This window comes from Neophocaena asiaeorientalis, unplaced genomic scaffold, assembly GCF_003031525.2.
Source record: "Neophocaena asiaeorientalis asiaeorientalis breed wild unplaced genomic scaffold, Neophocaena_asiaeorientalis_V1.1 scaffold1387, whole genome shotgun sequence".
Taxonomy (NCBI): Eukaryota; Metazoa; Chordata; class Mammalia; order Artiodactyla; family Phocoenidae; genus Neophocaena; species Neophocaena asiaeorientalis.
In genome coordinates, this window is record NW_020172077.1 from 31,904 (window position 1) to 43,100 (window position 11,197).

The window sequence follows — 11,197 nt, forward strand, 5'->3', positions numbered from 1 at the left end:
AAAAAGGTGCCATTAGGAAAATGCAAATTAATGCCACACTGAGCTACCACTATACCTGTTAGGATGGGAAAATAACAATCTGGCAATACCAAGTCCTGACAAGGATGCAGAACAACTAAATCTCTCATAAACTACTGATTGGGATGCAAAAAGGTATGACATTTTTTGAGAATTATTTTGCAGTTTCTTATAAAGTTAAACATATATTCACCATATGACCCAGCAATCCTACTCCTAATGTATTTGCCCTAGTCATTTACCCAAGTGAATTATGTTCACATAAAAACCTGTAACTGAATGCTTAATAGCACCTTTATTTATAATCATCAAAAACTGTAAATAACAGGAATGTCTTTCTGTGGGAGAATGGATAACCAGAAGTGGTACATCTATATAATGGAATACTACTCAGTGATAAAAAGGAACAAACTACTAATATAAGCAACCTGGATGATCTCCCAGAGAACTATGCTGAGAGAAAAAAATGATAATCTCAAAAGATTATACACTCTAGGATGACTTCCTTAAAAAGGCAAAACTATAGAAAGAAGTACAGATCAGTGACTGTCAGGTTTCCTGGCTGGGGGAGAGTTTGACAATAAGGGGGCGACATGAGAAAATTTTAGGGGGTGATAGAACTGTTTTGCATCCTGACTGTGTTGGTACTTATGTGAATTTATGCATGTGTTAAAATTCATAGAATTGTACGCACCAAAAAAGTTAATTTTATAGTATGTTAATTAAAAACAATCACAGAGACAAGACTGGAGTTGGGGAGGGTTAAGTATGTGAAAAAAAATAGTGGTATTAGTCAGGATTCTCCAGAGAAAGAAACCAATAGAATGGAAGGATGGATGGATGGATGGACAGGTAGAGAGATAGATAGATGACAGATACATAGATATATAGATACACAATAGATATATTTATTATAAAGAATTGGCTCATGTGGTTACGGAGGATGAGAAGTCCCAAGACCAGCAGTCAGCAAGCTGGAGACCCAGGAGCTCTGATGTGGAGATCCAGTGTGAGTCCAAAAGCCTGAGAACTAGGAGAACCAATGGTGTAAATTCCAGCCCTAAGTTGGCAGTCTCAACTGTACTTGAGATCCAAGTCTACTATGGATGCTTTTATTCCTTCTCTTCCTATTATGAGACTTGTTTGGTAATATTGCTAAACCTACATCAAACATGGAGGCTAGAAACCAGTGGCATGGACATATATACACTACCAAACGTAAAATAGATAGCTAGTGGGAAGCAGCCGCATAGCACAGGGGGATCAGCTCGGTGCTTTGTGACCGCCTGGAGGGGTGGGATTGAGAGGGTGGGAGGGAGGGAGACGCAAGAGGGAAGAGATATGGGAACATATGTATATGTATAACTGATTCACTTTGTTATAAAGCAGAAACTAACACACCATTGTAAAGCAATTATACTCCAATAAAGATGTTAAAAAAAACCCAGATATGAATCGCTTTAACGTCTCAGACAGCAAAATCTGATGTAAAATCCCCAACCCTAGTGCTATGGACTGAATGTTTTTGTCCTCTCAAAATTCGTATGTTGAAACCCTAATCCCAATGTGATGGTATTAGGAGGTGAGGCCTTTGGGAGGCAATTAGATCATGAGGGTGGAGCCCTCAGGATGGGATTAGTGTCCTTATAAGAAGAGAAACAAGAGAGACATGGCTCCCTCTCTCTCCCAAGATGGGAAGACGGCCTTCTGAAAACCAGGAAGAGGGCTCTCACCAGACACTAGACCTGCTGGCACCTTGATTTTGGACTTCCCACCTCCAGAACTGTAAGAAACAAATGTCTGCTGTTTCTGAGGCACCCAGTCTGCGGCATCTTTGTTACAGCAGCTCGAACTCATGAGGACCCCTAGCAGCAATGTGAGTGCCTCGTGGAAGAAGGAATAGGTGACTCGGTCAGTGTTTGACAGGATGAGGTTCCAGGATCTATGGGGAAATCCAAGTGGATACGCCAAGGAGGAAGCTGCGTCTCTAGAAGATAGGTGTGCATGGCGGATCTGGGTGTGAGGGTGTCGGCAGTGAGGGTGAGGATGAATGAGGGCCCCTAACCACGTCTGAAGAGCAGGAATGCCCAGTGCACTCAGGGCAGAGGTTCAGGAAACATAAACTTTTAAAGTGTGAGTAGCGAAAGAGGATTATCCGGCAGAGTCTGAAGAAGGATTGCACTCAGGATTGCAATCAGGAGAGAATGGTTTCACACGAAGAAAGCATATCAGGAAGAGGGTGGTCACAGTGCCAACGACTGCAAACATTCCTATAGGAAGAAAAAACGGGGAAGAAGAAAGTATCTCGTTCATGGATTATTTGAAAACGTCCAGACCACTAATTTTCTATTGTGCACCCACTTTATCCAGGGAAGATAATGTTCTTCTGATTCGAAATGACAGAGCAGACAGTTCAAGGAGGGAATGGCAGCCACAGGTTAACCGGGAGACGGCAGGAGATTATTTAACCATTTACAACACATACAGGCCCTCCGGTCAGCTTAACGAATGATGTTCCTGCTACTGAAGGACCACACAGGTATCATCTCAGTCACTGTCAGTAAATTTTGTCATCACTTGTAGAACAGGAGACAGATGACAGGAGATTGGGGATGGGCAAAGGTTGCTGAGAATTTCAAGACAAGGGAAACAAATGTGGACTTAGAGAATAACACTGTCAGTCTGGCCCTGCATCCTAACAAGGTGTTTGGAAGCAGGAGGGGTCAGAGGTGACTCCAGGGCTTAGGACCAGGTCACTGATTGATGGTGGGGACATCAAAAACTAACAGAGAAGCCTGGGCCACACTTTGGCAGGAAAGAGAATGTAACTTGGCTCTCTGGGGCCCGAGCTGATGCTGGGCTGTGCACATGTAAACACTGCAGACGAGGTGACACTCCAGAGAAGAGGACCGTCCCAGCTGCAGATTCACACATGGGAGCCCCCGCATGGCTGATGTTTCCTGTAATGGTATGAAAATAACCGCTCTCAGAAAGTGGTAGGAAGAGGAAGGCCCTGGGCTAAGGACTGGGCCTCGAGTGCTTCGTGCTGTTGGCAGTGAGAGGAGAAGGATGCTCAGGAAGGTCGGGGGAGAAGCAGGAACAGGCAGCGTCAGGAGTCCTGTGAGCGCACCAGCCTCTCGCTCCGCTTGTGACCTTTCACGACTTGTCCCCTCTACCTGGGATGCCCTTCCCCCACACCCCAGCTCATCACCAGGGAAACTTCTCTTCCCCCTTAAAACCGCATCTCACGTGTCACCATCTCCAGAGGACCTTCCCTGACCCTCCTCCCTTCTGCCCCCTCAAACACACACACACACACACACACACACACACACACACACACACACACACACAGCTCACCCCCACCCCATTCCTTTCTTGTGTATGTGTTTTTACAGGCACGCACACCACACGAGTATCAGCTGCCTGTGAGGGAAGGATCTGCTCCAGGCCTCTCTCCTTGGCTTGTGGATGGCCGTCTTCTCCCCTGTCTCTCACATCATCTCCCCTCTATCCATGCCTCTGTGTCCACATTTCCCGTTTTCATAAGACACCAGTCCCATGGGATCTCATGGTGTTTACTTGGTTACCTCTGTAAAGACCCTGTTTCCAAATACAGTCACATTCTGTGGTCCTGGGAATTAGGATTCAACATGCGTATTTTGCAGGATGCCATTCAACTCTTAACGATGTCCAAGCTGAACCCGTTTTCTAAGGGCTGGTCTTCTCCTTATTACCCATAAACAGAACAGAAAAATAGTGAATGATGATATCCTATGTAGAGGGTCCAGTCCTCAAATCCTTTCTATTTTATGTGAAAGAAAAACAGAAACGTTGGTATAGACCCATTTGAACACATGTACAAACACAAAACCAAAGGAGTTCTGGAACTTCAGCCTCATCTCCAAATGCTTCCCTAGAACAGACCCATCCCTGCCTTGGCTGCTCAGCTGACTTAGGGTTACTCATTTACCAATAGCGCGAGTCAGAGGGATCTCAGAATAAGCAAGACGTCCACTGCTGCCAAACAGAACAGGTCACAGGAAGCCCACGGCCAGGTAGAGCAACAGAAGGAGCCAGGCCGAACCTGGGAAAGTCTCCTCACCTCTCTCAGCCCCAATTTCCCATCAGTAAAGTGCAGATGAGGATAATAGTACAGCCCACTGGCTCATTCTAAAGATTAAGCAAGATATGAAGCTAAAATGTACATCACAGTGCCTGACAAATAGTAAGTGGTCCATAAATGTTAGCTTAAAAGGATGTAAGTGTAGCCAGGTGTGAGCTAAGTACTCATTCTTCCTGGTTCACTGGATTTAGAAGCGATAACCAGGTGGCCTCTTACTTCACTTAGCGTCCTCTGGAGGCCCCAATGCTAGCCCACTCCCATTGCTGGAGTTTAATGTGTTAAGACAGCTTCGCTCAGATGAGTCCTCGTTTCATAGAAGGCTTGCTTTGAGATCCATAATACAAGAGGGGTTCTCCCAAACACACACAGGCAGTATAGACCGAGGCAATCGTTTCCATGACAACAAGGAACCTAGGAAAGTGACAGGTAAATTTCTGCCACGTCCGTACCTCATCCCACTCTTCTCACAGGTGAGTTTTTTGCCTCATGGTTTTGAGACACTGAAAAATACAGCAGCCCACCTTAGAATATGCGCCACAGAAAAGATATTTAAAAGGCAAGTCCAGTCTGCCTAAGGTTTTGACTGGACATCAATCATTCCTTTAGATTAATGCAGATGTCAGACCAAGGGTAAGAGAATGTATGTATAGGGTGGGGGGGCATTCATAGCTTGTCATTATGTGTTGAAACAATTCTTTTTTTTTTGCGGTACGCGGGCCTCTCACTGTTGTGGCCTCTCCCGTTGTGGAACACAGGCTCCGGACGCGCAGGCTCAGCGGCCGTGGCTCACGGGCCCAGCCGCTCCGCGGCATGTGGGATCCTCCCTGACCGGGGCACGAACTCGTGTCCCCTGCATCGGCAGGCGGACTCTCACCCACTGCACCACCAGGGAAGCCCATGTGTTGAAACAATTCTTGATTTCACTGAGGATAGGCAACAAGAAGCTCTTTTCTTCAGGTCAACAAAGTCTGGTCAGGTGAGCTCTGGGGCGCTTGCTTCATTAAAGCAGAGGTAGGAGATAAAAACACAATATGCAATTGCAACTGGTATAGCTACATTAACATGAAATAAAATAGAATTACAGCAATATCAATTAGTAGGGAGAAAGACTTTAACTTCAGAATGATAAAAGGCTTAATTAATCATGAATATATAACAAAGTGTCCATCATTTTGTTTGTGCTAAAAATATGGCCAACAATATATAAAAAGATAATTAGTAGAATTATAATAAAATTGAAAACTTTTCAAACATTGCATACTGGTCTCCTTAATGGATAGGTCGAGCAGACAAACATATTAGTAAAGATATTGAAAACTGGAATTAAACCATTAACAATTTAAACTTTATAACTGCTGTGTAATTCCTGAAGAATACATATTCTAAAAACCATACACTGAACACTTGTAAACATTGACTATATCCTTGGCTACAAAGCTCGTCTCAATAAAAATCAAACAATTTCAGTTATGGCATATTCTCTGTGATCACAATGTCAGAAATCAACATCACAAAGATAAAATGAAAATTCTTGCTTTTCAAAATTTTTAAATATGCTTTAAAAATCTTTAGGTGAAGAAATAAGTCTTAATGGAAATTAGAACTATTTTGAAATAAAAGTTAATACAAATGCTATATCTAAATGTGTGGGATGAATTTAAAGCCATGTTTAGCAGGAAATTTATTCCTTAAATACATATATCAGAGAAAAAAATAAAGGATGAAGATTAATGCAGTAATAGTCTATTTTAGTAAGTTTAGAAACAAAATGGAAGAATTAACCCCCAGAAGATAAAAAGAAAATATTAAAGATGAGAGCCAAATTAACGAACCAGTACATGAATATACAATAAAAGAGGGTCAAGAAAACCAAAAATTTGTCCTTTGACATAAATAATAAAATTGATAGACTTCTGGTTTCAGCACTTATAGGAAAAGAGCTTGAAAGTCGCCATTTCATTTCTTACAAAAAGAAAAAAGCTGAACAATTGAAAATCAACAACTTTTCTTGGATCCTTCAGAGAATCAAAGTATCAGAGCAAACTGCGACCCCAAAGTCTATAATGACAGGCAAATACAGAGACTCATAACAGAGAACAGCTAACATATAGCAAAAGGCACTGGAGATAACCCTTAAATGGTAACAGACAAAATGTTGGAGTTTGAGTGTGGCCTAGCCAGAAAATGAGAAACTCCTGGGGACCCAACCTCAGGGAGAATCCCATGCTTTCATGGGCTTTCACTCCAGGAACCACACCATGTTCGCCAAGTAAGGATCCAGGAAAAATTTTCCCTTTGTTTCTAGCAGGAGGGGAAAAATAACCTCTTTGAAATATTCCCAGAGAGTTCTCCACAACAAAGACCTACCCTCCAGCAGAAAAGACTTTAACTGAGCCTTATCCCACCTGGGGGATAGAGCATGTGCCTGACTGCCAGCACCCTCTGTGTGTCACCTAAAAGGGGGATATCTGAGAAGCGCTTCCGAAGCTCACAGTTCAGGGACATAGGACCACTAAAATTTTAACTGTAAGATTATAGAACATTTACCCTTTGACACACACCACCACCATACCAATATAATTCACAGATGGAAGCAGAGACCCAGAGGAAGTATTTTCATGGAAGCCAGTAGACAACAGGGGAGACAAAAAGAAAAAAGAAAAAAAAAAAGACATGACAAGAATTTGAAACCTCTGTCATCTACAGCTACAGCAAACATTAAATATAGGCAAACTTAACCAAAATGCATAAAACCTCACACTACAAGTTTATTTAACTTAGTGTGTATCACTCAATACATCATGCCTAGTTTTAACAACAAATTACAAGGTATGTTAAATAAAAAGAAAAAACAGTCTGGAAAGACAAAACAAGCATCAAAATAAGACTCAGATGTGACATATATTTTGGAATTATCAAGCAGGAAATTTAAAATAACAATGATAATATGTTAAGGAGTCTAATAGAAAAGTAGACAATATGAAAAAATAAATGAGTAATATAAGCAGAGAAACAGACACTATGAGAAGCAATCAAAAGAAAATTCTGGAAAACTAAAACATGGTAACATAAATGAAGAATGCCTTTGATGGGCTCATCAGAAGAATGGGCATGGCTGGAGAAAGAATCAGTAAACTCGAAGATGTGTCAATAGAAACTTCCTAAATTATAATACAAAGGGGAAAAAAGAATGAAAAATAAAAGAACAAAATATCTAAGAATTCCAAAAATGTGTAACACATGAATAATTTGAATATCAGAAGGCGAAGAAAGAGAACAAAATAGAAGAATATTTGAACTAGGACTTTCGATGTCCAAGGGCAAGAGAAGATGGATGTCTCAGCTCAAGCAAAGACAACAAATTCACCCTTTCTCCACCTGTTTGTTCTATTCAGGGGCTCAAGGGATTGGATGATACCCTTCCACATTAGTGATGGAAGATCTTCTTTACTCAGTTTACCAATTCAAATGCTAATCTCTCTAAGAAACATTCTCACAGACACACCTAAAAATAATGTTTTACCAGCTATGTGGGCATCCCTTAGTGTGTCAAGTTAACACATAACAAGGTTAGGGGGCCTCTCTTATTTTCTAAAGCCTTCAACTAGTTGGAAGAGTCTCACCCAACTTATGGAGGAAAATCTGTTTTACTCAAAGTCTGTTGATTTAAATGCTAATCTCACCTTTAAAAAAATACCTTCACAGTGACATTTAGACTTGTGTTTGACCAAATATCTAGGTACTGGGCCCTAGCCAAGTTGACACTTAAAATTAACCAGAGAGGGGCTTCCCTGGTGGCGCAGTGGTTGAGAGTCTGCCTTTCAATGCAGGGGACACGGGTTCATGCCCGGGTCCGGGAAGATCCCACATGCTGCAGAGCGGCTGGGCCCGTGAGCCATGGCCGCTGAGCCTGAGCGTCCAGAGTCTGTGCTCCGCAGCAGGAGAGGCCAGAGCAGTGCTAGGGCCGCGTACCGCAAAAAAAAAAAAAAAAAAAAAATTAACCAGAGAGGACTTCCCTGGTGGTCCAGTGGTTAAGACTCCCTGCTTTCACTCCAGGGGGTATGGGTTTGATCCCTGGTCAGGGAACCAAGATCCCACAGGCCATGTGGCACGACAAAAAAGAAAAAAAAAAAAACAGATTAATGAGGAATATTACATAATGATAAAGAGTTAAATTTTATAAAAAGACATAATGATTCTAAACGCATATGTTGCTAACAACAGAGTGCCAAAATACATGAAACAAAACCTGATTGAAATTTAAGGAGAAATAGACAAATCATCTATTGGGGTTGGAAACTTTTGTCAAATAAAAACAATTCTGGACTTAGATAAGGAGAGATTTTATTCAGAAGAAAAACTATTGTAACAGGGAGATCTACCCCATCTCAGAAATCTGCAAGCATCTCAAAATCAAACAAAAACGTAAGCAGTACCTTTGGTACTGCCAATTAGAAGAAATGCCCAGCAGGGTCTGACAGGACACGTGTCACAATGTGGTCAGCCAATTCTCAATATAAACTGATAAGGGAAGATGCTCTGCACTTTAGTACTTGCTCACACTTGGGGACAAGTAAAGTTCAGGGGCCCTAGGGAAGAGAGAAAACTGACTAAATTTTGGTCAAGACAGAATAGAGAGTAAGAAATAGACAACTGTGGACACTTGGTCAGTCAAAACTCCCCTGTTAGTAATTGATAAATCAACCAGGTGGAAAATCAATAGGATGTAAATGACCTAAACAGCACCATCAGGTAAACTGGTCTAATTGAGACTTATGAAATACTCCATCCAACAAGAGTAGAATTCACCTTCTTCTCAAGTCACATGAATTTTCTCAAGAACAGTCACCAAGATAAACCACATTCTAGGCCATAAAACACACCTTAACCCCTTTAAAGGAAAGCGTATGGAGTGATATCAGCAAGATGTTGGAAACCATGGATCTTCCTTCCTCCCACAAACAAACTGGTTCAGCAACAATTCATGGACAAATTCCCATTGTGAGAAATCTAGAAACTAAGAGAAAGTCTCCTGCACCCGAGGAAAGCTAAACCAGACTCACTGAAGCGGGTAGGGAGATTTGGGACACCTCTCACTGGGGTCCCTGATCCCAGCCCAGCTCCATAGGATCCGGAAGAGATCCCCTAGCTCCCAACTTCACCCAGGGAAATGAAGGGGTTGGTTCACATATCCAACACCCCAACTTTTTCAAAGGGGCTCCCTAGAGGACTGGCTTTTGTCTTGCTAGTTGGACTTCTGACATGTCCGGCATAGTCTAGCAGCCAGGGCAGAGCTGAACTGATGGCTTGAGCTGGTAGATGCCATAGATTCTTTCCTCTGCTCAGCACAGAAGGAACAGATGGAAAATCCCAGCTTTCATCTTCCTCCTGGGGAAGGAAAGAGTTGATCCGTGCAGCCAGCTTCCCAACTTCTCCTGAGATGCCCAAAGACCTAGCATCTATCTCACTAGTCCTAGAGTTCAAACAGGTCCAGCACCATCTACCAGCCCCAGGAGAGACAGAAGGCAATTCTCCAGAAACTAATCCTAATAAAAGAAATCACACAAAGTATATTCTCATACCACAAAGCAATTGAATGAGAAATAAACAGCAGGAAGGTAGCTCTAAAGTTCCCAAATATTTGGAAATTAAACAATACATTTTAAAATAATACAACAAAGAAAAAGTCTCAAGAGAAATTTTGAAAAATACTTTGAACCTAATGAATATAAAATACAACTTATAAATTTTGTGAGATGAATGGAAAGTAGTGCTTAGAAGGAAATTCGTGGTATAAAATACATATTTTAGAAATGAACAGTGATCTATTATCCATAATCTAAGTTTATATCTTAGGAAACTAAAGAAAAAATACATTTAAGTCTAAAACTAGAATAAAAATAGAAATAATAAATATTAGAGCAGAAATCAATAGAATTTAAAACAGGACAGAAATAGAGAAAATCAAAGAAACTTAAAGCAGTTTCTTTGAAAAGATAATAATAAGTGATAAACCTGCAGACAGGCTAACTGAAAGAAAAAGAGAGAGTACAAGATACAAATATCATAAATGAAAGAAGGATCATATAACTGATCCTATGAAAATTTAAAAGATAACAACAGAATACTATTAACAATTCCATGCCCACAGTTCTCATAACCCGAATGAAATGGACCATTTGTTTGAACGACACAAACTACAAAAAGTCACACAAAGAGAAACAGATAATCTGGGTAGGCCTAAAACTATTACAGAAAATAAAAATTAATAGCCTTCCAAAAAGGGAAGCACTAGACCCAGATGATTTCACTGGTAAATTCTACCAAACACTTAATGAAGAAATAATATCGATTTTCTATAATCTCTTTTGGGAAATAGGAACAGAAGGAACACTTCCTAACTCATTTTATGAGGCCAACATTACCCTTTTATGAAATCCAGATAAAGATACCACAAGAAAGAAAAACTATAGACCATTCTCCCATGAGCATAGATACAAAAATCTTCAACAAAATATTAACAAACTGAATCCCACACTGTATTAAAAAATATACACTATGATAAAGTATATATGCAAGGCTCATTCAACATGCAAAAATCAATCAATGCAAACCATATCAATAGTCTAAAGAAAAAAATAACATGTGATAAGGTCAATTGATGCAGAAAAGCATCAGACAATAACTTACATCCATTCATGATAAAAGCTCTCAGTGGGGCTTCCCTGGTGGCGCAGTGGTTGGGAGTCCGCCTGCCGAGGCAGGGGACACGGGTTCATGTCCCGGTCCGGGAGGATCCCATGTGCCACGAAGTGGCTGGGCCCGTGGGCCATGGCTTCTGAGCCTGCGCATCTGGAGCCTGTGCTCCGCGGTGGGAGAGACCACAACAGTGAGAGGCCCACGTACAGCAAAAAAAAAACTCTCAGCAAACTAGGAGTACACAGACAGATTCTCTACATGGTAAATAACACAAAAAATCTATAGCTAACATCATACTTCATGATGAGAAAGTAAATGCTTTACCACTTTGGGGAACAAGGCAATGATGTTCTC

At 41.3% G+C, this 11,197-nt stretch overlaps 1 pseudogene; it reads left to right on the forward strand.

Moving 5' to 3' along the window:
• The first annotated feature begins 1,945 nt into the window (after positions 1-1,945).
• The window catches only part of LOC112403756 (peptidyl-prolyl cis-trans isomerase A pseudogene), a 17,675-nt pseudogene continuing 8,423 nt past the window's right edge, over positions 1,946-11,197 (forward strand).